The 27181-nt window shown below is 49.8% G+C and overlaps 1 protein-coding gene across 4 annotated transcripts in view; it reads left to right on the top strand.

Moving 5' to 3' along the window:
• The window catches only part of LOC137524891 (putative methyltransferase DDB_G0268948), a 118758-nt gene that overhangs the window by 37644 nt on the left and 53933 nt on the right, over positions 1 to 27181 (top strand). For 2 of the 4 annotated variants that reach the window (XM_068245380.1, XM_068245377.1), the window contains exons 2-3: positions 20235 to 20379; positions 21708 to 21793. The gene's annotated coding sequence lies outside the window, so the exon portion shown is untranslated. The remainder of the gene's footprint in view (positions 1 to 20234; positions 20380 to 21707; positions 21794 to 27181) is intronic. The other 2 variants (XM_068245379.1, XM_068245378.1) reach the window with 1 other exon arrangement.

The following is a 27181-nucleotide window of genomic DNA, read 5'->3' as shown; positions in this document are numbered from 1 at the left end:
CCCCCCCCCCCAGGAGGACATCCCCCTAGTGGGGAAAAAAGGGGTTAAGTCTGATCGCCCTGGCTCTATCCTGATCTGTGCTGCGGGCTGGAGAGCCCACGCAGCACAGATCATACGAAAATCCACTGGTCGTCAAGTGGTTAAGGGCTGTGCTTGGTGGACTTTAATAATTTATTTTTTTTTTTAAAGAGAACCTGAGGTGAGTTTAAAGAATGTTGTCTGCATACAGAGGCTGGATCTGCCTATACAGCCCAGCCTCTGTTGCTATCCCAAACCCCACTAAGGTCCCCCTGCACTCTGCAATCCCTCATAAATCACAGCCGTGCTGTGAGGCTGTGTTTACATCTGTAGTGTCAGTCTCAGCTGCTCCTCGCCTCCTGCATAGCTCTGGTCCCTGCCCCCGTCCCTTCCCTCCAATCAGCAGGGAGGGAAGGGATGCAGGCGGGGACTGGAGTTCTGCAGGAGGCGGGGAGAGCAGCAGACTGACACTATAGAGATAAACACAGCCAGCTCTGACAAGCTGTTTGTCAGCAGCGTGGCTGTGATTTATGGAGGTATTGCAGACTGCAGGGGGACCTTAGGGGGGTTTGGGATAGCAACAGAGGCTGGGCTGTATAGGCAGATCCAGCCTCTGTATGCAGATAATATTCTTCAAACCCACCTCGGGTTCTCTTTAAACACTTTTTCATGCGACCTTTTTACCGCATGATTCCCGCATGAATAATGCCTGTTTCCGCATCTGTTTTCCCGCATGCGGAAAACATGCGGAAAATATTAGTGAATGTGGAAAAAATGCGGAGTTTACCGCTGGCGGAAATATAGCGGTAACATTTTGCGGTGTTTTTGCCTCTTAGTGAATAGAGCCCTTTGGCACAGTTGGTGAGCTTAAGCGCGTTTAAAGCGTAACCAAGAGCCCCTGTCACTGTTTTCCTGTTGTGTGCTGCAGCCCCTCTGTATTTGTATATTTCCTATGGAGTCTGGGGACCTCCAGTGCTGCGTGCATGCTTTGCATAGAATTGCATAAAATTTGGTTTGTGCTGCTCATCCCTTGGTATTTATTTATTCTTTCTGAATAAATAAATACCAATATTTCTTATGGAGTTTGGGGACTTTGCATGCTTTGCATAGAATTGCATAAAATTTGGTTTGTGCTGCTCATCCCTTGGTATTTATTTATTCTTTCTGACAGATCAGTACAGTAGTGCCGTGTTAGTTCATAATTCATGGTTTTGTGTAAAAGATTGCAAAGTGTATAATATAGTGGATGCTAATGCTTCATACACACTTGAGATAAAAGTCTTTGGAAAAGGCAAGATCACAGACCTATTTTACCACCTTCCATGTAGTATGAGAGCCATACCTACACAGTCTATTCTATGGAGCTGCACTCCCCATCAGATAAAATCTTTGCAAGATTCTGCACGCAAAGATGCCCGTACACACACAAAAGATCATTATCTGCAAAAGATCTGTTCCTGCAAAAGATCCATTCCTGCAAAATGCATTCATAGTCTATGAGATCTGCAGATCATCATACACACATTGTTTAACAGACTTCATCTGCATATCTGGCAATCATCTGCAGATCTGAAAATCCATCCTGGTATATCTGATCTGCAGATGATTGTCTGTTAACCTGCCTGAGCTTGGGCTATGCCGCCGGAAGGCACCGCTCAGGCCCCGCTGGGCCGATTTGCATAATTTTTTTTTTTTTGCTGCATGCAGCTAGCACTTTGCTAGCTGCATGCAGTGCCCGATCGCCGCCGCTACCCGCCGATCCGCCGCTATCCGTCGCGCCGCAGCCGCCCCCCCCCCCCCCCCAGACCCCGTGCGCTGCCTCGCCAATCAGTGCCAGGCAGCTCTATGGGGTGGATCGGAATCCCCTATGACGTCACGACGTCGTTGACGTCAGCGACGTCATCCCGCCCCGTCGCCATGGCGACGGGGGAAGCCCTCCAGGAGATCCCGTTCTTTGAACGGGATCTCCTGATCGCCGATCGCCGGCGGCGATCGGAGGGGCTGGGGGGATGCCGCTGAGCAGCGGCTATCATGTAGCGAGACTTTGTCTCGCTACATGAAAAAAAAAAAAAAATTTTAAAAAAAGATTTGCTGCCCCCTGGCGATTTTTTTTTTTTAGCAAACCGCCAGGAGGGTTAAGATCGCCAGGCTGGTGACCGGATGGTGTTTTTTTTTTTTTATAAAAAAAAACTATTTCATGCAGCCAACTAAAAGTTGGCTGCATGAAAGCCCACTAGTGGGCGCTCCTTATCCGTACTTCTGATCGCCTCCGGCGATCAAAAGTAACAAGAAGGGCCGCGATGAGCGGCCCTTCTTGTTTTGCTTTCCTTGTCGTCATGGCGACGAGCGGAGTGACGTCATGGACGTCAGCCGACGTCCTGACGTCAGTCGCCTCCGATCCAGCCCTTAGCGCTGGCCAGAACTGTTTGGTCCGGCTGCGCTGGGCTCGGGCGGCTGGGGGGACCCTCTTTCGCCGATGCACGCGGCGCATCGCCGCGCTGCGGCGGCGATCAGGTAGCACACGCGGCTGGCAAAGTGCCGGCTGCGTGTGCTCCTTTTTATTTCATGAAAATCGGCCCAGCAGGGCCTGAGCACCACCCTCCGGCGTCTCTGGACGAGCTGAGCTCGTCCAGAACGCTAAGGAGGTTAAACAAGGTGTGTATGAGGATCTGCAGATATCAGACTATGAATGCATTTTGCAGGAATGGATCTTTTGCAGGAACAGATCGTTTGCAGATAATGATCTTTTGAGTGTGTACGGGCATCTTTGTGTGCAGCATCCTGCAGAGTATGGCTCTCATACTACATGGAAGGAGGTAAAATTGGTCTGTGATCTTGCCTTTTCCAAAGACTTTTATCTCAAGTGTGTATGAAGCCTAAGTGGATGACTGTGTTGTGTTCACTTTCTAATATGCACCTCAGCCTGTTCTCTGAACTGCATTGTCACTACTTGTACTGAAGATCTGTTCAAACAGTTCCTTTGAATCATTGAGCCAAGGAACTGTTCATAATTAATCAGTTATGAGTCAAGAGTCAGGACTCAGGAGCAGCTGCTGTTCTGTTCTGTACTTAATCAGGATCTGAGGCTGTGAAATTTGATCCCTAGGCCTCGATTCATAAAGCATTACCTCATGCGGTAATGCTGAAAACAGCAGACTTTACCGACCACTTAGCAAAATGTCAATTCATAAAGGCTGTTACCGCATGAAAAGCTGACATTACCGACCAGGGAGATAAATTACCGACTTGGCTGCAGTTACCGACAACACATGTCAGTAAATTGTCAGCAAATGTCAATTCATAAAGCCTTCAACATGCGGTAAGCCTGGCGGTAGTTACCGACACCTCTGGTGAGGTCTTAACAAGTTACCGACAGCTCTGACAGCTCTGATTAATGCAAAGTGCAGAGATCCGAAAGTCTGTTTGATTCATCTGTGGAGAGAGCCAGTGAGCCGTCTGTGTGAATCATTTCAGCAGGCAGGGAAAGACTGTGTGACTCATCTGTCTGAGTCATCAGTGGAAAGAGCCGGCTGTGTGAGTCATTTCTGCAGGCAGGGAAAGACTGTGTGACTCATCTGTCTGAGTCATCAGTGGGAGAGCCAGAGAGAGCCGTCTGTGTGATTCATTTCTGCAGGGCAAAGAGGGAATCGGGACACTGCTCTACTCTACCGCTCAATGGGCTGCGGTAATTTACCGACCTCCAAGGGCAGCTGGGGAAATCTTTATTAATTGGCACACAGACCGGGAAAATACCGAGTGCGGTATTTTCCCGACAAGATTTTTGTTATCGCACTGCTGTTTATGAATCGAGGCCCTAGTGGGCTCTATTCATAAAACTTTACCGCAAGTTTTCCGCTCAAAACAGCTGACTTTCCCGACCATTTAGCAAAGTGTGCATTCATAAAGGCTGTTTCTGCATGAAAATATGACATTCCTGTGCAGTGCGGGAAATTACTGCCTTGTGCGGAGATTATCACAACACATGTCACTAAGGTTAAGTCATAAAGATTAGAGCAGGCGGAATGTGTGCGGAGAAACCGGCTGTTTAGATAAGGCGATAAGCCAGGGGTAACAGTCAAGCTAACAGCAAGTGAATAAGAAAGACCTCCCAGGCAGCTGCAGTGAGAGGAGAGCAGACAAGGCATTCCGGAATACCAAGGTTGTGGGTTTTTTTTAACCCCTTGGGTACCTGTTTTCAGATAAATTTCACATTCGAAAGCCTGCATGTGTAACATTTCTAGAACTTCTTCTAAGCTGCAGCAATTAAATAGATTGTTTAGGAAGACTAAAGGCAGCCATACACTGGTCGATTTGCCATTAGATCAACCAGCTGACAGATCCTTATCTGATCGAATCTGATCAGAGAGGGATCATATGGCTGCCTTTACTGCAAACAGATTGTGAATCGATTTCAGCCTGAAACCGATCACAATCTGCTGAGCTACTCCTGCCGCCTGTCATTCCCCCCCCCCCCCCCCCCCCTGTATACATTACCTGATGCTGGCTCCCGGGCATCTTCTCCGCGCTGCACGGCTCTGTTCCGGCTCCATCCCGGCGCTTCCTGTGTCACTCCGTGACCAGGACGTTCAAATAGAGCGCTCTCTATTTGAACTTCCTGGTCACTGCAGTGACACAGGAAGCGCCGGGATGGAGCCGGAACAGAGCCGTGCAGCGCGGAGAAGATGCCCGGGAGCCAGCGTCAGGTAATGTATACCGGATCGGCCGCCGCTAGCGACGCGCTCCCTACCCGCGGGCTATCGAGGGTAATTTCCTGCACGGCACGATCGACGGACCGATCCTATTTCGGGAGGAAATCGGATCGGCGGGTGCGTTTACCGCGAACGATTGGCAGCAGATTCGATCCCAGGATTGAATCTGCTGTCGAAACGGCCGCGAATCGGGCCAGTGTATGGCCACCTTAATAAACAGATTCAGCGCAGATTTAGAAGGAGAGGCAGAAAATGCACATGTAAAGGGATGCTGGGGCTGCCTCCTTTATACTAATGCTGTCTCTGCAGGAGAAAATGGATCAACTCAGCAGCACCGCCAGTTTAGTGCCAGAATTCCCCAACCTATTATCGCAAGTGTAAACATTTTTAGGAATTGGCACACAAAAGTCTTAAATATCGATGCTGTGTTTTCCCTCCAAGATTTTTTTTACCGCAAATATTTAATGAATAGAGCCCAGTGAGCTGGGGAGAGTTCCTTCTCTCGCTCATTGCAGTTCCTTTGAATCATTGAGCTGAGACTTGGTCCACACTAGGTCCATGACAGAGCGATCCATTTGAAAGAGGATCTAGTTTGAATTTTTTCCCCCTCCGTTTTTGTTTTTCAATATGTTTGGAGCATACGTTTCCAGTCCGTGGAAACGTATGCCCAGAGGGCGCCGAACTGGAGGGTGAAGCAGCCAGGATGAGGGTGACATTGGTCGGAGGGGAGGCCCCCTTCCCTCACCTGAGTCCCCCGTCCCCCACTACCCCTCCAGCTACATGCGCAAAAGTAATTAACATGTATGTATGCGGCGAGCGGGGAGCTTACCTTCTTTCACTCGCCACGTCACTACCTGCAATGCTGCCCTCTATACTTCTGTACACCTGATTATGTGGTGATCTGCAGAATCACCAATAATACAAGTATAGCAAGACTCAGGACACACAGGAGTAGGATAGTGTTTTGGTGCAACAGTAACTTTTAATAGAGATACCCACTATCCCAGAGGGGCTGGTAGAAGGGGGTATGTCTAAGGAACACAGTAATCAGTACCCCAGCAGACTGGAGACACAGAGCAACAGTGACAGTCTCACCCGAGGAGCGGGTGATGCACAGTGAGACAATGTAGAGTGATCACTCGAGGAGCGAGTGATTCAGACTGTACTGCAGCAGGTGATTCCATGAGGGGCAGGGAATCCTGACAGTGCTGTATTAGCTAGTCACCTGAGGAGCAGGTGATTAAGACTGTACTGCAGCTATCAACCTGAGGAGCAGATGATTCAGACAATACTGCAGCTATCTATCTGAGGAGCATGTGATTCAGACTGTACTGCAGCTATCTACCTGAGGAGGAGCAGGTGATAACTAAACTGAGAGTCCCTCACCAGGACTAAGCTCTCTGGTGAGGGCAGAAGAGTCAGACAAGCAGGTTTGACAACACACTGGCAGATACGGTACAGAGACAGGAAGCTAAATCAGAGTAGTAGTTCAGGCAGAGTCGGCAACTTATATCAGATAGGCAAAGGTACCGAATCAGAGAGCAGAAGAATAGTCAAACTAGCAGAAGGTCATAACAAATACAATTCAATTAGTACTTTAAGCTATCAACAGAATCTGGTCCAGCTGGTTCTAGCACACTTTAGGATCTGACTAGGTCTGAGTGCTAACACGTAGCATATGCAACAGCAGACGTGGAACAAGTGACAGTCAGGTCCTATATATACTAAACGCGCTCTATAGCGCCGCCCCAGTCACTCAGCCAATCCACAGCATAGCTGGAGTCAGCTGACCGAATGATCAGCTGACTCCCCTTCTAGATGCATAAAGGTCCTTTCGCTCGGCGCGCGCGTAGCCCTTAGTCTATGAGCGATAGAAGGACCAGGCAAAGCACCAGCATGAAACTGTGCAGCGGAAACCGCCGGCTGTCACGCGGAGATAGCCGCCATGCCGCTTGCTGTTGCGGCGGTATCTCCGCTATCCATTACATGACTACAGTGTGACCCTGACTGATAAGAAATTCCAACTATAAAATACTTTCCTAGCAGAAAATGGCTTCTGAGGGCAGGAAAGAGATAAACAGGGTCAATTGTTCATAGATTTTAGCTCTGGCATACTTCAATGAATGTGTCATTAAGCAAAAAAAATTAAATCTACTTTTTAAGTTTTAACGGTTTTAACATAAAACTGTGGAATATCTTAAGTCATTTTTAGGAGAAGGTAGATAGATACAATTAGAATATTTTATCCTTTTGGCGCCTCTGTCTGCTTATTCAGTTCCTGAGTCCACCCTTGGTGAAGGGGTGTTGCCCTTATTTCCTATCTACAGAGAGCAACTTCTTAATCCTGAGTGGGGACAGGTCTAATATCCTCACCTGCTGATGTAGTGGTTACCTGGATGGTAACCCATGTTTGTGAGTAGTGATGCTCAAATACCCCTTTTTAAAATTCGAGTTTGGTCGAATTCGAATAGTAAATTATTCGAGGTCAGTCGAATATTCGAGTCGAATAATTTTTACTATTCGATTCGCCCTCGGACTTCGAGCTCACTATTCGAGTCGGTATTCGAGCTCACTATTCGAGCTGACTATTCGAATTGGCCTTAAATAGCTTCCAACACTTGTTTTGAGGGTGAATGATGCAAGAAACATCTTTTTTTCCAAGTAACAACAGCAAGTGATTATGTGGGGATCAGTGGCGGCTCCAGCTTCAGATTTTTGGGGGGGCTCAAAGGGGGCACGAGGGCTGGCAGGCCGGGCTTGGGGGGGGGGGGGGGGAATTTGCGGCGCGCAAAGCGCGCCGCGGCGAATAATTGGGCGTGGTCATGATGTCATGTGGGCGGGGCTAACTGTAATGTAGTTGTACAAGCTAACGTAGTTACATGGAAAAAAAAATGAAGTAAACGCACATAATGACAGGTAGCCTTTCACCAGTAAATGCACATAAGAATCAGCTTTTCAGCAGTTAATGCACGTAATGACAGACAGCGTTTCCCCATTAAATGCACATAAGAGACAGCTTTTCACCAGTTAATGCACATAATGACAGACTGCGTTTCTGCAGTAAATGCACATAAGAGCCTGCTTTTCACCAGTTAATGCATGTAATGACAGACAGTTTCCCCATTAAATGCACATAGACAGCTTTTCACCAGTTAATTCACATAATGATAGACTGCGTTTCCGCAGTAAATGCACAGAAGGGACAGCTTTTCACCAGTTAATGCACATAATGACAGACTGCGTTTCCGCAGTAAATGCACATAAGGGACAACTTTTAACCAGTTCATGCACATAATGACAGACAGCATTTCCCCAGTAAATGCACATAAGAGACAGCTTTTCACCAGCTAACGCACGTAATGACAGACAGCCTTTCACCAGTAAATGCACATAAGAGACAGCTTTTCACCAGTAAATGCACGTAATGACAGACAGCTTTTCACCAGTAAATGCATGTAATAACAGACAGCGTTTCCCCATTAAATGCACATAAGAGACAGCTTTTCACCAGTAAATGCACGTAATGACAGACAGCGTTTCTGCAGTAAATGCATGTAATGAGAGACAGCGTTTCACCAGTTAATGCACATAATGACAGACAGCCAGTGTCCCCAGTATATGTAGCCAGGCGTATAGCTGTCCCCAGTATATGTAGTCAGGCTAGTGATGGTGGGCTGGGGGCCCCAGGGCACCTCAGGCCTGGCTGGTGGTGGTGGGATGGGGGGCCCAGGGCAGCTCAGGCCTGGTGGGAAGGCCTCAGGCCTGGCTGGTGGTGGTGGGCCCAGGGCACCTCAGGCCTGGCTGGTGGTGGTGGGATGGGGGGCCCAGGGCAGCTCAGGCCTGGTGGGAAGGCCTCAGGCCTGGCTGGTGGTGGTGGGCCCAGGGCACCTCAGGCCTGGCTGGTGGTGGTGGGATGGGGGGCCTAGGGCACCTCAGGCCTGGCTGGTGGTGGTGGGATGGGGGGCCCCAGGGAGGGCATCTCAGGCCTGGTGGGAAGGCCTCAGGCCTGGCTGGTGGTGGTGGGATGGGGGGGCCTAGGGCACCTCAGGCCTGGCTGGTGGTGGGATGGGGGGCCCCAGGGAGGGCAGCTCAGGCCTGGTGGGAAGGCCTCAGGCCTGGCTGGTGGGATGGGGGCCCAGGGCACCTCAGGCCTGGCTGGTGGTGGTGGGATGGGGGGCCCCAGGGAGGGCAGCTCAGGCCTGGTGGGAAGGCCTCAGGCCTGGCTGGTGGTGGTGGGATGGGGGGCCTAGGGCACCTCAGGCCTGGCTGGTGGTGGGATGGGGGGGCCCCAGGGAGGGCAGCTCAGGCCTGGTGGGAAGGCCTCAGGCCTGGCTGGTGGTGGTGGGATGGGGGGCCCAGGGCACCTCAGGCCTGGCTGGTGGTGGTGGGATGGGGGGCCCCAGCCCAGGGAGGGCAGATCAGGCCTGGTGGGGAAGGCCTCAGGCCTGGCTGGTGGTGGTGGGATGGGGGGACCCCAGGGCAGCTGGGGCAGAAAAACAATTTGGAATTGGCAGTGAGTTGACGATTGGCTGGCTGGAGAGGACAGCCACCGTCTGCCCACCGCACCCACCTTGTCGGAGTTCCGACGGCGACTTCCAAGTCCTGCTGCTGTCCTGTCAGCTCCAGCCTCCTTCAGAGTCCAGCCTGAGCCTCCAGTCCACTCCCGGGCCGTGCCGTGCGCAGCGCTGTCTGACACACTGTCCGTCCGACCGTCCATGTGGGTCGGTGCCTGGCCTGGCCTGGGTGGGGGTGTGTGTGTCACACTGGCTGACTGCGTGACTGGCCTGGCTCACTGGCTGGCGCAGACACTCTCTCTGTTGGAGTCGGCGGCAAATGTCACGTGACGCCGGACGCGTCACATTTTATAACGCCGCTAGAGTCACCACCACCGTACGTGGTGTACCTCCCCCTGGGGCGGGCCTGAGGCTGAGCAGGGTAGGTGGGTGGGAGTCCGTGTGGTGGGACTAGTGCCCGGACTGATGATTCGCTGGGGTGGGTGGTGCCACACAGCCCAAGCCCCTGCCCTCCAGTCCTCCCACCCAGGCAGCCAGGCTCGGCGGCTCCACTGCACTGCATTGCAGACGAGCCGAGGTCGGGTCGGAGCGGACACTTGCGGCGGGGGGGGCTTTGAGGGGGGCTAATGAGTTGCCAGCTGGGGCTTAAGCCTGGGTAAGCCCCAGCGTGGCGCCGCCACTGGTGGGGATGTTCCTTTAAAAAAAAATGTGGAAAGAGAAGTTGTGTCCTTAATTTTGTTCAGTAGTGTTACTGTATATACTTGTTCTTCTTCTTCTTTATCTTTCTTCTTCTTCTTCTAGATCTTCTTCTTCTATATCTTCTTCTTCTTCTTCTTCTTCTTCTTCTATATTGTCTTCTTCTTCTTCATCTTCTTCTTCATCTTCATCTTCTTCTTCATCTTTATCTTCTTCTTCATCTTCTTCTTCTTCTTCTTCTTCTTCTTCTTCTTCTTCTTCTTCTTCTTCTTCTTCTTCTTCTTCTTCTTCTTCATCATCTTCATCATCTTCTTCTTCATCTTCATCTTCATCTTCATCTTCATCTTCATCTTCATCTTCATCTTCATCTTCATCTTCATCTTCATCTTCATCTTCATCTTCATCTTCATCTTCATCTTCATCTTCATCTTCATCTTCATCTTCATCTTCATCTTCATCTTCATCTTCATCTTCATCTTCATCTTCATCTTCATCTTCATCTTCATCTTCATCTTCATCTTCATCTTCATCTTCATCTTCATCTTCATCTTCATCTTCATCTTCATCTTCATCTTCTCCTTCTTTTTCAATATCGTCTTCTTCTTCTTCACGTATTTCTCTTTTCAATTTTTTTTTTACAGAAATGCAGCTATTTTTGAGCGTAACAAATAGCTGGTGGGCGCACGCATGTTGGAAGCGCCATTGTATGTGCTCCCTGGCAGTGGAAACACAAAGACAGCAGGAGGTAAATTCAGCAGCAGGAGGAGGAGGATGAGTGTGTGGCAGCAGGCAGTCAATGAGGCAGGCAGCTCGCCGTGACATAATAGCCCTGGTACCTAGCGGTGATACCAGGGCTGTAAATAAACACAACAGGAGGTCCCAGACAGCGGTCGTGCAGCCCACATTGTGTCCAATACACAACTGGGACAACAGTTTTCAACCCGGGCACCTCAGAAAAATTAAACCTTTTTTTTTTTTTTTTAATGGTTTGTTTGGTTTTGGTTTTGCAACCAATATAGCTATTGTTTGACGTAATAGCTGGTGGCAGAGTGGCAGCAGAAGGTAATTCTGTGTACCCTGGCAGTGGGAAACACAGACAGACAGCAGAAGGGCAGTACACAGCAGCCCACTGTAGGTGTAAAATGTGTGGCTGCAGGCGACGTAATAGTCAAAGTGAACCAGGCTGGCTTAGTGAGCAGGAGCCAGGAGGTGGTAAAGGGTGGTAAGGCACATTAACGATGGTTCCGGCAGCCAGTTCATGTCCCCCTCTCGCCGACAACAGGGGCCAGGAACTCGCCTTCCACCCACGCCTGGTTCATCTTGAGAAACGTCAGTCTGTCCACAGACTTGTGAGACAGACGTGAGCGTTTCTCGGTGACCACGCCACCAGCTGCACTGAAGCAGCGCTCGGACAGCACGCTGGAAGGGGGGCAGGACAGCACTTCCAGGGCGTACTGCGCCAGCTCGCTCCAGATCTCCATGCGCTTGACCCAATACTCCATGGGATCAACAGGGGCATCGCTGTCAAGCCCGCTGTACGACCCCATGTAGTCAGCCACCATGCGGGTCAGGCGCTGGCTGTGACCGGAGGAGGATGCTGCTGCATGCATCTCCTCTCTAGTCACTGCTGCCGGAGCCTCTACAGTCCTGTAGAGCTCGTGGCTGAGAGACAGCAGGTCTGTGGGGCGCTTGCTGCTGCTGGATGCAGGCACCTGCTGCTGCCTCTGTGCTGGCTGCTGGACAGTGGGGGTGGAAGGCTGGGGGAAGGCTTCCTCCAAGCGCTCAACAAGGGCCTGCTGCAAGCTCCTTATTTGTTGCGCTGGGTCTCCTCCTGCAGGCGGCAGGAACTGGCTCAACTTCCCCTTGAGGCGTGGGTCCAACATCATGCTGATCCAGATGTCCTCCCTCTGCTTCATCTGGATCACCCTGGGGTCCCTGCGCAGGCACGTCAGCATGTGCGCTGCCATTGGGAAGAGGCGGGCCACGTCTGCTGGCACATCGACGTCAGTGCTGTCCTCATCCTCCTCCTCTGCCGCCTCATCCTCTCTCCACCCCCGCACCAACTCAGCTGCGCTGTGCTGATCCCCCTCATCAGCAGCCAGGTCAGGGACCTCCACCAAGTCCTCCTCCTCCTCCCCCTCAGAGGTGGACTGCGCAGCTGGTTGCCTCTCCTGCTGGTCCAAGGCTGCCGCTCCCTGTTCCAGCAAAGCATCGAGGGCCCTGTTCAGCAGAGAAACCAGGGGCACCCACTCGCAGACCATAGCATGGTCCCTGCTCACCATGTTTGTGGCCTGCAGGAAGGGAGCCAGCACAAAGCACACCTGCTGCATGTGCCTCCAGTCATCATCGGGGACGATGGACGGGATGTTGCTGGTCTTGTCCCTTCTCTGAGCTGCGGAAACAGTGGCCAGGGCAAGGTACTGTTTGACAGCGTGCCTCTGTTCAACCAGACGCTCCAACATCGCCAGGGTGGAGTTCCAGCGAGTCGGAACGTCAAGGATCAGCCGATGGCGTGGCAGATCCAGCTCCTTTTGCACGTCTTCCAGGCTCGCACAGGCTGCAGCCGAGCGCCGGAAGTGACGCACAACATTCCTTGCCGTTTCCAGCAGTTCGCCCATCCCCTGGTAGGTGCGCAGGAACTTCTGCACCACCAGGTTCAGCACGTGGGCAAGACAGGGGATGTGGGTCAGGTTTCCCCTGTCTATTGCGGCAACCAGATTGGCCCCATTGTCGGCCACCACCTCTCCGACTCTGAGGCCTCTGGGGGTCAGCCAAATCCTCTCCTGCTCCTGGAGTTTGGCCAACACATGGGTTGCCGTCAGCTTGGTCTTCCCAAGGCTGACCAAGTGCAGCAGCGCTTGGCAGTGGCGGGCCTTCACGCTGCTGCTGAGGCGGGGGGTTTGGCCAGGTGTGCCGGAGGATGGCAGAGGATCGGAGGAACCTGCTGCAGTTCCCCTGACCCTGCGGGGTGGCACCACCCACTGTGTTGCTGCTGCTGCTGTGCCCGCTGCTGCTCTCCCATCCTCACCCCCTTCCACCAAGCTGACCCAGTGGACAGTGAAGGACAGGTAGCGGCCTGTCCCGAAGCGGCTGCTCCAGGAGTCCATGGTGACGTGGACCCTTTCACCAACCGCGTGCTCCAGCCCTCGCTCCACATTGGCCATCACAAAGCGGTGCAGTGCAGGAATGGCCTTGCGGGAGAAAAAGTGTCTGCTGGGGAGCTGCCAGTCTGGGGCTGCGCAAGCAAGCAGCGCACGAATGTCGCTCCCCTCCTGCACGAGCGTGTACGGCAGGAGTTGGGAGCACATGGCCCGTGCCAGCAAGCCGTTCAGCTGCCGCACGCGACGGCTGCTGGGAGGCAGAGCCCTAACCACCCCCTGGAAGGACTCGCTCAAAAGGCTCTGGCGTGGCCTTTTGCTGGCACGGGAATCAGCAGACACAGCGGAGGAGGCCACTGAGGACTGGCTGCCAGAACAGGCCTCAGTGTCGGCGGCAGGAGTTGCAGAGGGGGGAGGAGCAGTGCGTTTCCGCACTCCTGCTGGTGCTGCTGGAGGAGCAGGAGGGCGGGTGGCTGCTGTTGCTGCTGCTGCTGAAGGCTGTGCAGTGATGGGTGTGGTGCCACTGCCAGCACCAGATGCCTTCAGCCTCTGGAACTCCTGATGCTGGTGGAAATGTTTCGCAGCAAGGTGGTTGATGAGCGAGCTGGTGCAGAACTTTAAGGGGTCTGCACCTCTGCTCAACTTCCGCTGACAGTGGTTGCAAGTGGCGTACTTGCTGTACACTGTGGGCATGGTGAAAAAGCGCCAGATTGGAGACAGAAACATCCCCCTACGGCATGGAAGCGCTGCTGCCTGTCTCCCTGTGGTGGTTGGGGGTGGGGCTTGGGGGGCTTGGGTGCGGCTGGTGGTGGTACTGGCAGATGCTGCTGCTGCTGCTGCTGAGCCTGAGACACCAGCAGGCTGTGGGACCTGCCTACTGCTGCTGCCAATGCTTGCAATGATGCGCCTCCTTGCAAGGCCCACAAGAGCATCCTCCTCCTCCTCCTCAGAGCTGCTGAGGACGACATCCCCTGGAGGTGGTGGCACCCAGTCTCTGTCTGTCACCGGGTCATCAACATCCTCCCCCTCCTGAAACATGTCCTGCTGGGATGAGGACCCAAGGAGGCTTGACTGTCGCCACAGTCTTGCTGTCCAATCCCTCATCCCCCAAAGTGCCCATCAGCATCTCCTCCTCAAGATCGCCAACAACAGCAGACAATTTACTCATGATGCCTGGGGTCAAAAGACTGCTGAATGACAGGTCGGCGAGTGACGGTGAACTGGCCTCCTCCCCAGACCCTGCTGGGCGGCTGCTGCGAACAGGGGTGGTGGTGGTGGTGGTGGTGAGGGTGGAGGCCTCAGATGCAGAGCTGATGGCGGGCTGCTCATCCTCCGTCATGAGTTGCACCACAGTGTCTGCATGCTTTTCCTCAATGGGACGTTTCCGACCCGGCTGGAGGAAAATGGGAGCAGGTGCTACACGCTGCTGCTGCTGTGTCTCTGCAGCGTGAGTTGCAGATGCTCCTGCTGGGCGGCGCCCAAGGCGTCCACGGCCAGTGGCTATGGGAGGAATGTTAGCCACTGACGCTGCTGCTGCTGCTGCGGAACTGTGCATGGTGGCGCGCCCGCGGCCGCGGCTTGCCACAATGCTGCTCCCTCTCCTCCTGATTCCCTTGCTGCCCTTCCCCTTGCCCAAACCGCGCTGGCTGCCACTTCCAGACATCTTCAATGTTTTGGGCGTATAGACAAAAGTTTTTTAAAAGGGCGGGTGAAAAGTGGGGTACTTTAATGGAGTGGGTTGGTTGGTGAGGTGACTGAGTGAGTGTCCCCTAGTACAGTAAGTAAGTAGTAACAGTCAGGAAGTACAACTAGCAGTTACAATAATCAGTAGTAATCACAAGTAAATTTAGTGTGTGTACACTCAGACAGTGAGTGCACGCACGCAGGAGCTAGTAGCCTATGAACACAGTGACTGAGTGTCCTAGACTCCTAGTACAGTAAGAGTAAGTAGTAACAGTAAGTAGAACTAACTAATTACAATAATCAATCAGCGATCAGAAGGAAATAGAGTGTGGGTGGTGTGTGTACACTCAGACAGTGAGTGCACGCACGCAGGAGCTAGAAGCCTATGAACACAGTGACTGAGTGTCCTAGACTCCTAGTACAGTAAGAGTAAGTAGTAACAGTAAGTAGAACTAACTAATTACAATAATCAATCAGCGATCAGAAGGAAATAGAGTGTGGGTGGTGTGTGTACACTCAGACAGTGAGTGCACGCACGCAGGAGCTAGAAGCCTATGAACACAGTGACTGAGTGTCCTAGACTCCTAGTACAGTAAGAGTAAGTAGTAACAGTAAGTAGAACTAACTAATTACAATAATCAATCAGCGATCAGAAGGAAATAGAGTGTGGGTGGTGTGTGTACACTCAGACAGTGAGTGACCGCACGCAGGAGCTAGTAGCCTATGGACAGTGACTGAGTGTCCTAGACTCCTAGTACAGTAAGAGTAAGTAGTAACAGTAAGTACAACTAACTAATTACGATAATCAATCAGCGATCAGAAGGAAATAGAGTGTGTGTTGTGTGTGTACACTCAGACAGTGAGTGCAGTGCGCACACGCAGGAGCTAGTAGCCTATATGAACAGTGACAGTGAGTGTCCCTACGGGTACAGTAAGAGTAAGTAGTAAGTAAGTACAACTAACTAACAATAATCTATCAGTAATCAGAAGGAAATAGAGTGTGTGTACACACAGACAGTGAGTGAGTGCACACACGCAGGAGCTAGCTAGTAGCCTATAAACAGTGACAGTCAGTGAGTGTCCTACTCCTAGTACAGTATAACTACAATACTATTAGTAAAGGACAGCAGAAATACTGGTATAGATGAGAGAAATAAACAGAGGACAGCTGCCCACAGAGGCAAGGCCCCCCTGAGGCCTAAACCTGTAAGCTTGCAGCAGCTGCCTGTCTCTAATGTAACACACAAGCTACTAACTAAAATACAATGTCTATCTAACTAACAACAATATAGGTGTATATGGCAGGTGTAGGTGAGCAAAAACGCTAGGTAAATGATCACAATAGAGCACTTGCTAAGCCAAAGCACAAAGGAGCAACTCTCTCTCTGTACAAGTCTCAGGCAAGCATGGAGAAACGGAACATGGCGGCCGCTATTTATAGGGTAGGGGCTGGCCAGGGTCCCCCTCTGTGATTGGCTGCCGTCAGAGGGCCTGGGAGCCCTCTGATTGGCTCTAAGGACATCAATCTGGGCTATGACGCTATTCGAGCTCGGTACCGAGCTCGAATAGCGCCGGGTTGCTCGAATAGCTCGAATAGTGAATGGGCTATTCGAGTGTACTCGGATAGCCCATTCGAATAGCTCCAGCTATTCGGAGCTCGAATACCGAGCTCGAATAGCTGAAAAAGAGCTCGAATATTCGAGCTACTCGAATATTCGAGCTCTGCTGAGCACCACTGTTTGTGAGTATAAATAGATGCCTATCATATCCACATACCAGTACATACTACACTACATTGGGCTCTCGGTGTCTCTATTCTGTGTTCCCTTGCAAAATACAATTGTTTATTTCATTAGTTTATTTTTGCTTGTGATGTCCTTTAACCATCTCCTGACTGCGTCACGCCAATGGGCGTGGCCGCGGCGGCAGCCCCAGGACCGCCTAACGCCGATTGGCGTAAAGTCCTGGGGCTGGGATTTGCAGGAGATCGCGCGCAGGGTGCGCACGCATCTCCTGCTTGAGGGGCGGAACTCCACCCCGACTTCAGTGCTTGGGAGACTGTTAGACGGCGAAATCGCCGTCTATTTACATAGTGCAGCGCTGCGATCAGCAGCAGCGCTGCACTGGGGACAGCCGATCGCTGTGATAGGCAGACGGGGGGGAGGGAGGGGTGATCAGACCCCACCAACAGAGAGCTCTGTTTGGGGGGGGGGGGGGGGTGAATCACTTGTGTGCTGTGTTGTGCGGCCCTGCAGCTTGGCCTTAAAGCTGCAGTGGACATTTTCATTATAAAAGGCCTGGTCTTTAGGGGGGTTAATCACTATGGTCCTCAAGTGGTTAAGCTGTTAACTTTTAGAGCAGAGAGGAAGTTCTGAGTTCAGGTCCGCTTTAAGCTGAAGCAGACTGCTTGATTTCCACCAGAGGAAGCACACAGGGCTAATGCCTTCAAATTCGATATGTGGACAGTTTTCACTGGCATCTTATTAGAAGTATGTTAGTACAGCCTAGGCTAGGGGGTGGTCTGGCAGGAAAAGAAAAAGATGAGGGGGGGGGAACGTGGTAAACGATTTCTGCTCATCCAATAACTTTTTCTCAGAAGGCATACCCAGCTCCAGCAACCAATATCTATATATGACACCACAAGCCTTTATAAGGCCTTGTTCACATTGCGTTCGGCTCACGTATCTGTCCGCGTTGGGCTGTTTTTGAGGCATCTTTTTTTTCTTTTTTTTTTCTTTTTTCAGATTCCTGTTGCTTGGGTGGGCGATTTGTTTTTGTGCTTAGCGGTTTTCTAAGCGTTTTTCCGAGCGGTTTAGTAATTCTCTCCCTTACGCAAGTCAGGAAGTGAACTCTTTGACCTGGTATTTATTCTTAAAAACTTGAACGCAATTGCTGCACAAAGCGATTTTGTGAGCTTTTGCGTTTCTCCTATACTTTTCATTGGGGCGGAATCACCTAAAAAATGGTACACACGGCGCTTTACTGAACAGACAGCACACAACCCGCGCTGATATGAACCTTCTCATAGACATTCATTGTCCCCAGACCTGAATATAATTGAAAATCTGTGGTGTGAGTTAAAGAGAGCTGTCCATGCTCGGAAGCCATTAAACCTGAATGAACTAGAGATCTTTTGTAAAGAGGAATGGTCAAAAATACCTTCAACCAGAATCCATACTCTCATTAGAACCTACAGGCTGTAATTTCTGCAAAAGGAGGATATACTAAATATTGATTTCATTTTTTTTGTGGTGCCCAAATGTATGCACCTGCCCAATTGTATTTAAACAATTATTGCACACTTTCTGTAAATCCAAATAACTTCATTTCACTTTTGAAATATCACTGTGTGTCTCCTTCATGATATATTTAACTGACATTTTTTTTTATCGTAACAACTAACGATTTATATGGGAAAATCATGATGATTAACAAGGTTGCCCAATCTTTTGCATCACACTGTATATGTACATAATGCAGAGGCGTATCTAGAGGGGTACAGGCATGGTTCATGCCTTGGGTGCCACAGCACCAAGGGCGCCATGCCTGCCTCTGTGCTGCACCGCCATGCCTGCCCCATGCCTCCCCATCACTCAGACCTCATATCAGATTAATTCTGTTATCTGGGGAACATGGCTACTTAACTTAAGTGAAAGGATGCTGTTTTTAGAGGGAAAGGGTGCTCTGATGGGGGGGGGGGGGGGGGGGGGAAGTGGCGCAATTTCAGTGTTTGCCATAGGCTCTATATTACCCAGATACGCCCCTGTCATAATGTATAATAACCTGCTGCCTTATTTGCAGAGCCCTTAACCAATACACTATCCAGCCACATGATGGGTTGTAGCCAGTGGCGTAGCTAAGGAGCTGTGGGCCCCGATGCAAGTGTTACAATGGGGCCCCCCATGCACTATATACATAACCTTTGATACGGCGCACCAAAACCTGCCAAAGGCAACTACAGTTTCAGAGGTGCAAGAAGGGGATGGGGAGCACTTTTGTAATGATTACCACTATTCAAAGTATCTATAGAAGTGATTATTATGAGCACAGGACCAATAGAGAGCTAATACTGAAGTTGAGGGAGGGCCCCTCTGGCCCAAGGGCCCCGATGCGGTCGCTACCTCTGCACCCTCTATTGCTACGCCCCTGGTTGTAGCCCTATGGCCCTACAGAGTCCACCAATGTAAGCCAGTAGCAACAAGTTGAAGGCAGCAGCACCTTACAGCATGCATTTGGCGTATTTGACATATGCTGTATAGCCATGTAATTTCTTGACACTTGACAGTATTGTGGAATGGGTCTTTCAGGGCACATCACCGCATTATTTACAAACCATATATCTATATACTATATAATAACGCTACACCTATAGACACAAAAGATTAAGGTATGTACCCACAAGACCAAACAGAAGATGGATCAGGGAACCTATGGTGACTAAGACCCGACGAGCAATCATTCCCCAATCCATCGTCTACCACAGGTACACACGATGGCACACGACAGGTGATCGCGGCACTTTGTGCAGGTGTCTACAGGGATCTGTGCGATTGTCCGTGATGAGACCCGTCATGATGGTCGCGCACGCTGCATGTCACAAAAAATCGATCATGTAATCATGAGAATGTACCCATAATTACAAAATTGAGGAAGTGGTCATTAGTCGTGAAAAATGTCGCCTGTTGCGAGAAAAAAAGTCGCTGTAAAAATCGCATCTTGGCTACGGACCTTCACAATATACTAATTACACTATACTATACTGTAATACACTATACTAAATTACACTATACTACACTACAGGGAAGACAAGCAGACATGGAATATAAGCGGTGCTGTGGCTGACAGCTGACAGCCGTGTGCCGTTTATAAACCCCTAGTCCAGCTCTTCCCTCCCTCATACAGAGTAATATGATGTTTAGTGGTCCCCCTCTCCCTCCCAAATATAGCATACCTGGGCCCATATGCAAGTAACCTTTTCTCCTGAGTTTTCTCCTAGGATATACATTTTCATCTTCTTTTTAAAATAACTTTTCAGCACACTGCAATGGAAAAAAAATATAAAAAGTAGGTGAAAAAGTAATATCAACTTTTTTTTTGAGTATTTTCTTGCTTGTTGGTGGGTTAAAAGGTACTTTGACACATTATGAAATTATCACCAAGGAGAAAACTCAGGAGAAAAAACATTTAATTGCATATGGATCCTGGTAATTACTGGTCTTCCCTTCTTCCCTCCCTCCCTCTACAGCAGGCATGGGCAATCTTGGCCCTCCAGCTGTTAAGGAACCACAATGCATTGTGGTCTGACAGCCACTCATAAAGTCCAATGCATTGTGGGACTTGTAGTTCCGTAACAGCTGGAGGGCCGAGTCTGCCCATCCCTGCTCTACAGCATACTTGGTGTCTGGTCCCCCCTCCCCCAGACAGCGTACCTGATGTCTAGTGGTCCTGCCCCTTCCTCCCCATACAATGTACCTGGCACCATATGCAATTAACCCTTTCTTCTACATTTCTCCCAGGTGACATTTTCACACCTTGTAAATAAAATGCCTTTTAAACTACCAGCAAGCCTTAGAGAGTTATGGCAGCAGAGGTGGTGGAAGAACAATCTCACCTTCACAGTTCTAGCATGCAGAAAGGAAGCGTAATCACTACCGACGCTAGGTAATGACCATGACTCAGAGATCATGGTTCATAAATGTTTGATTACTGAACCTTTAAAGCTTAATTGATTTTTGTTTAATACAGAACAAGCGCAATGATGAGTGTCAATCATTTTTGTCACTTTTAAAGAGAACCTGTAACAAAAAAAAAGTTCCCCTGGGGGGTACTCGCCTTGGGAGGGGGAAGCCTCAGGATCTCAATGAGGCTTCCCCCACCCCTGTTGCTGCAGGCAATCCAGCGCTGGCTCCCCCGAAGTGCCGGCAATCCTCCCTCGACAAGCCTGACAAGCACTGATTTATTTACCTTTCCTGGCTCCAGTGGGGGCGCTGTTGCGGCTCTCCACGCGGAGATAGTCAAAAATAGCCGATCTCCGACGGGTCAGGAGACTTGCGCCTGCGCAGTAGAGCGGGCCGACAGCGATCGACTATTTCCGCCTATCTCCGAGGTGGAGAGCCGATACTGCGCCTGTGCTGGACCTGAGAAGGTAATTTTTTACATCCCCGCTGTTCAGGGAGCTTTATCGCCGCCGCCGTGGGACCGAGGAGGATGGAGGGAAGCCTCAATAGGATCCGGAGGCTTCGTACCCCCCAGGGAGGTTTTTTCGTTACAGGATTTCTTCAACTTGCTTCAGAGAGAACTCTGGCTTGCTTATTTTTGTATCAACAAATTTGTCTACATGTGTGTGTATTATTGTTGTTTAATATTTGTATTTATTTTTTTATTTATCTAGCGCCAACATCTTCCATAGTGCTGTACATAGTACAAAAAAAAAAAAATAGTGGAGAACATGTATAAATATACAATTAAGACCTCCAGCAATACAAATACATAGATTGTTGATGTGTGGTTTGAGACATCACCATTACTGGTGCATGTTCATACAATAAGTTACATCAGAATCAGAAACACTAGGAGATCCCTGCCCTTTCAAGCTTACACTATATATAAACTCCCATAAATTACTGCCTACATAGAAATTAACATCCTGTGCACATGATATGTTATGCTAAAGAGGTCACCTTTGCTATTTGACACCATATGACCAGTGTCACATCTCTTTAGTCACTAGACTAGCCTAACCACCACCACCATTTGCCTGAAGCATAAAAACATTTAGCATTGCAATGCACATGCCATGGGAGCATGAGGTACAAGGTGATTGATTGTGAAAAACACATACCACACTATACTCGCATACAGTAAAGGTGTTATCTTAAACCTATACAACTCTGTGCTGGGCATTTAAAGCAGATCTTCATTTGTCTTAATTTGATCTTACTTGGTACATTTTTTAGCATAAATTACTTTCTGTATCCTACTCTTTTAAGCTACTGCTAAGAAAAAGCATTCATCCTTTCACCTTTTTAAACTGAAGAGGAGCAAAACTACGCAGCCCGCACTGAAATATACTGAAGTAAGTAGAGGGAAGGGAATTTGGGATTCAAATGACATGCATATTTACACTGATGGAAACCTAAGTTTTAAAAGAACAGAAAGTGATTTAATTGGCTTGTATTGGCCTCTAGCTTTGGCTAACCAAATCCCTCATTACCTTTTGCTCCGGCAAGATAGAAGCTTTGTGCATTTCTGATGGGCACATGAAGTGAGAGTGATTTGGAGGCCGACATATTTATTTCCTTATAAACATGCAAATTGCCTTGCTGTCCTGCTGACCCTCTGCCTCTAATACTTTTAGCCATAGACCCTGGGCAAGTATGCAAATCAGATGTTTCTGACTGATGTTTGACTGGATAAGTCACATGCTTGTTTCAGGTGGGTGATTTAGAAACTACCAGTGACAGAAAAATCAACAGGATGCCAGACAACTGGTATTGTTTAAATGGAAATAAATATGTAAGCCTTCATATCCCTCTCACTTTAGCTGTCCTTTAAGAACTACAATACTGTATATATGATAGATTGTAGTGAACACTGTGTCAAGGACAGGGCCGCGCCTGGGCGGGTGCATTGCACCCAGGCGCCTGTCTCTGACAGGCGCCGCTCGGCTGCCGCTCCCCCACTCTAGTCGCCGCTCCCTCCCTCTAGCCGTCAGACCTCGATCAGGTCGCACCGCGGCGACCAATAGTGCGGGCGCTAGGACCCAGCGCCCGCACTGATATGCGGAAGTGACATCACTTCCACATATAGAGCGGGTGTGTCCGGCGCCCGCTCTTACTGGTCGGGTCGCCCGCTGATCGAGGTCTGACACGCTGCAAGGTAAGGGGGAAGCGGCGGTGCGGCGGCTGGGGGGGGTCCCTGTCACTCACTAGCTAAAGGGGCTCCCTGTCACTCACTAGCTAAAGGGGCTCCCTGTCACTCACTGCCTAAAGGGGCTCCCTGTCACTGCCTGAAGGGGCTCCCTGTCACTGCCTGAAGGGGCTCCCTGTCACTGCCTAAAGGGGCTCCCTGTCACTGCCTAAAGGGGCTCCCTGTCACTGCCTAAAGGGGCTCCCTGTCACTCACTAGCTAAAGGGGCTCCCTGTCACTCACTAGCTAAAGAGGCTCCCTGTCACTCACTGGCTAAACGGGGCTCCCTGTCACTCACTGGCTAAACGGGGCTCCCTGTCACTCACTGGCTAAACGGGGCTCCCTGTCACTCACTGGCTAAACGGGGCTCCCTGTCACTCACTGGCTAAACGGGGCTCCCTGTCACTCACTGGCTAAACGGGGCTCCCTGTCACTCACTGGCTAAACGGGGCTCCCTGTCACTCACTGGCTAAACGGGGCTCCCTGTCACTCACTGGCTAAACGGGGCTCCCTGTCACTCACTGGCTAAACGGGGCTCCCTGTCACTCACTGGCTAAACGGGGCTCCCTGTCACTCACTGGCTAAACGGGGCTCCCTGTCACTCACTGGCTAAACGGGGCTCCCTGTCACTCACTGGCTAAACGGGGCTCCCTGTCACTCACTGGCTAAACGGGGCTCCCTGTCACTCACTGGCTAAACGGGGCTCCCTGTCACTCACTGGCTAAACGGGGCTCCCTGTCACTCACTGGCTAAACGGGGCTCCCTGTCACTCACTGGCTAAACGGGGCTCCCTGTCACTCACTGGCTAAACGGGGCTCCCTGTCACTCACTGGCTAAACGGGGCTCCCTGTCACTCACTGGCTAAACGGGGCTCCCTGTCACTCACTGGCTAAACGGGGCTCCCTGTCACTCACTGGCTAAACGGGGCTCCCTGTCACTCACTGGCTAAACGGGGCTCCCTGTCACTCACTGGCTAAACGGGGCTCCCTGTCACTCACTGGCTAAACGGGGCTCCCTGTCACTCACTGGCTAAACGGGGCTCCCTGTCACTCACTGGCTAAAGGGGCTCCCTGTCACTCACCAGCTAAAGGGGCTCCCTGTCACTCACCAGCTAAAGGGGCTCCCGGTCACTGCCTAATGGGGGTCCCTGTCACTCACTGCCTAATGGGGGTCCCTGTCACTCACTGCCTAAAGGGGCTCCCTGTCACTCACTGCCTAAAGGGGCTCCCTGTCAATCACTGCCTAAAGGGGCTCCCTGTCAATCACTGCCTAAAGGGGCTCCCTGTCAATCACTGCCTAAAGGGGCTCCCTGTCAATCACTGCCTAAAGGGGCTCCCTGTCAATCACTGCCTAAAGGGGCTCCCTGTCACTCACTGCCTAAAGGGGCTCCCTGTCACTCAGTGCCTAAAGGGGTTCCCTGTCACTCAGTGCCTAAAGGGGCTCCCTGTCACTCAGTGCCTAAAGGGGCTCCCTGTCACTCAGTGCCTAAAGGGGCTCCCTGTCACTCAGTGCCTAAAGGGGCTCCCTGTCACTCAGTGCCTAAAGGGGCTCCCGGTCACTCAGTAGCTAAAGGGGCTCCCCGTCACTCAGTAGCTAAAGGGGCTCCCCGTCACTCAGTAGCTAAAGGGGCTCCCCATCACTCAGTAGCTAAAGGGGCTCCCTGTCACTCACTGCCTAAAGGGCTTATTATGTGCATTTACTGGTGAAAAGCTGTCTGTCATTACGTGCATTTACTGGTGAAACGGTGTCTCTTATGTGCATTTAGTGGGGAAATTTTCAGTAAAAATATTCTTTGTCGGTAAATTTTTAGGTATTTGTCAGTAAAAAATAACATGAAAGGTTGGCAACACTGGCAGGCTGAGCAGCGCAACGCAATCTTGCACCCAGGTGCCAGGCACCCCAGGCTCACCCCTGGTCAAGGAAGTCATTTGCTGTAATAGTAGTGTTTGTGGACAGCATAATCTATATATAACATTTGGATGTAAAGTACTACTGAGATACAAAAGTGACATGAATGTCTGATAAGAGATTACTGTTCACGGTATATATGTTAGCTTCTTTTAGTACTGGATGTTCTATGATAGTTCATTACAACACTGGCCGTTACAATTTAAAATAACACATTTGTTCATTCCCATCGAAAACTGACCATGAAATGCTGCTAGTCACAACATAATGGTTATTTTAGTAAACCTGTTTTTTAATTCTCATGGGCACCTGACCACGAGAATGTTGCTACCTCCAACACTAGTCAAAATATGAGATGTTGTGCGCAAGTTCTCACATAAGCAACAAGAGTCAGACGTGTTCTATGAAGTTTCTAAAGCACATTGTGATCACAGTCATGTGCCTTGTCTGCACAGGCTCAATGATACAAGCACATGGTGATCACGCACCCTTATCTGCACAAGTGCATGGATGAAACATGTTCTGCGCCTGCGCAGACATTGTATTCTGTCTATATAAAGGAGGGAAAATGCTTTCGAGTTGGGGGGGCTTTCGAAGGACAAGCCGACATGCTGTCTGTTGGTGGAGCCAAGTATTTCCCCTCCGAGGTCGCTGAGGTCCCCCGATCTTCTCTGGGTGATGCTTCAATACTCCGTAAGAAATAATATTGATGCTCACTAAACTCAAATACAATGTAACTATAATTCTGCAAGCCTAGATAATAATTATAACTGGATTGTAGCTCAATAAATATTATTGAATTTTTCCTAATGTTTTTCTGCAATTCATTTTACCCACTACGGTGGTGAGCGAAGTTAGAGGGTTTAAAAACCCTTCCCGTGAGGCAAAGCAAGTACTATTGGCACAATTAAGTAGTACAGCTAATGTGAGTTTGGGGCTACAGAGAAAAATTGTAAATGTTAGACTCAGAGCAAACGTTAGTATTACGGCAAATTATCACTTGAGTCACTTGCAGTACTCTTATGCTTAAAGGAAATCTTAAGTCTGAGTATATTTCATTATAAAATGATTACCGTGCAGCAGTGTAAGAGCGCTTCCTTATGCCATTAAAACCGCCGCTGTCCCAGCCTCAGAACGGCTGTTATCCTCTCCGTGATCATTTTTAATTTATTCAAAATGGCGCTGCTGTCCGGAACTACTTCCAGGTCAGCCAGCGCTCCTTGCCTGCTTATGTCACTACTCGCGCTGTGTACTCGCGCGGTAGTTTCACTGCTGGCTCGTGCACGTCCAAAGCTGCGAGTGCACGAGCCGAAAGTTCCCAAAGCGCAGTTCCCGAGGAGGGGAGTCCTGAGTCCCTTGGAACATGCGCAGTTAATTGAATGCGTGGCCAGCTGTGTTTCGCGCGCACTGCGTGCACGCGCGCTCCCTGCGTGCACGAGCGCGCACGTAGCCGAGATGCTACTGCTCGCGCAGATCAGGAACTTGGAGCGCGGCTGGCGGTATTAGGACCCAGTGCAGGAGGGAGCCTCCTAATGTTTATGATCCTGGGTCATTCGGCGACAGGCGCCGACAGGGGAGACTGACGGGGAGGATTGCCAGGCAATGGAAGGCTGCAGGAGATAAAAGACACTGCAGTAAGTGTCTTATGACAGTAATCTGCCATTATGTACGTTTGCAGAGATTTTTTTATTTGACTTAAGTGTTTCTTTAAGCATGCAGGACAAATTACTCAAATACACCTTAGCCTTTTCTTCTGTTTCCATAATGATCTGCAACTATATACATGAGAAAATGAAATCTTCATAGTTCACTGATGCCTCTATATGGCAATCCAAAAGGTGCAGGCTGTCACACATAGAAGACCCAATCCTCCCTTTCCCTAACCTACTGGGATAATACAGTGATTTCAGTAGTGACCATGCAATATGGCATTACTTCAGTCATCACTTAGTCATTATAAGGATTTTTTTAACCATTAATTTTTATTATTTTTTTTAAAGGGGCACTATGGCGAAAAATTGTAAAATTAGAAGTATGTTTTTTCCAGAGTAAAATGAGCTATAAATTACTTTTCTCCTATGTTTCTGTCACTTACAGTTGGTAGTAGAAATCTGACAGAAGCGACAGGTTTTGGACTAGTCCATTTCTTCATAGGGGATTCTCAGCAAAGCTTTTATTCTTTATAAAGATATTCCCTAAAAAGGATTTAAACAATGATGCAGGCCAGCTTCCCTGCTTGCTACAGTTTTTTGGCAGTTGGACAGAGCAACTGCCATTCACGAAGTGCTTTTGAAAATAAATAAATCTTTGAGTATCCCCCCATGAAGAGATGGACTAGTCCAAAACCTGTCGCTTCTGTAGGTTTCTACTACCTACTGTAAGTGACAGCAACATAGGAGAAAAGTAATTTATGGCTCATTTTACTTTGGAAAAAACATACTTATTTGTATATGTTTGCACATATTGTACATTTTACAATTTTTGCCATAGTGCCCCTTTAACACTGTTGTTGTTAACCACTTTATCCACTACTGCAGTATATCTATGTCCTCTGTGACTTCATCTGAGCCACAAGGATGTAGATATAAGTCATGTAGCTGAAGCAGTGCTTTGCTTGATTGGGCATTGCGCCTGTGCAAACCTATAG

Source organism: Hyperolius riggenbachi, chromosome 7 (genome assembly GCF_040937935.1).
Source record: "Hyperolius riggenbachi isolate aHypRig1 chromosome 7, aHypRig1.pri, whole genome shotgun sequence".
NCBI lineage: Eukaryota > Metazoa > Chordata > Amphibia > Anura > Hyperoliidae > Hyperolius > Hyperolius riggenbachi.
Note: the sequence above shows the minus strand (reverse complement) of the source record. Positions and strands in the feature narration are given on the sequence as shown.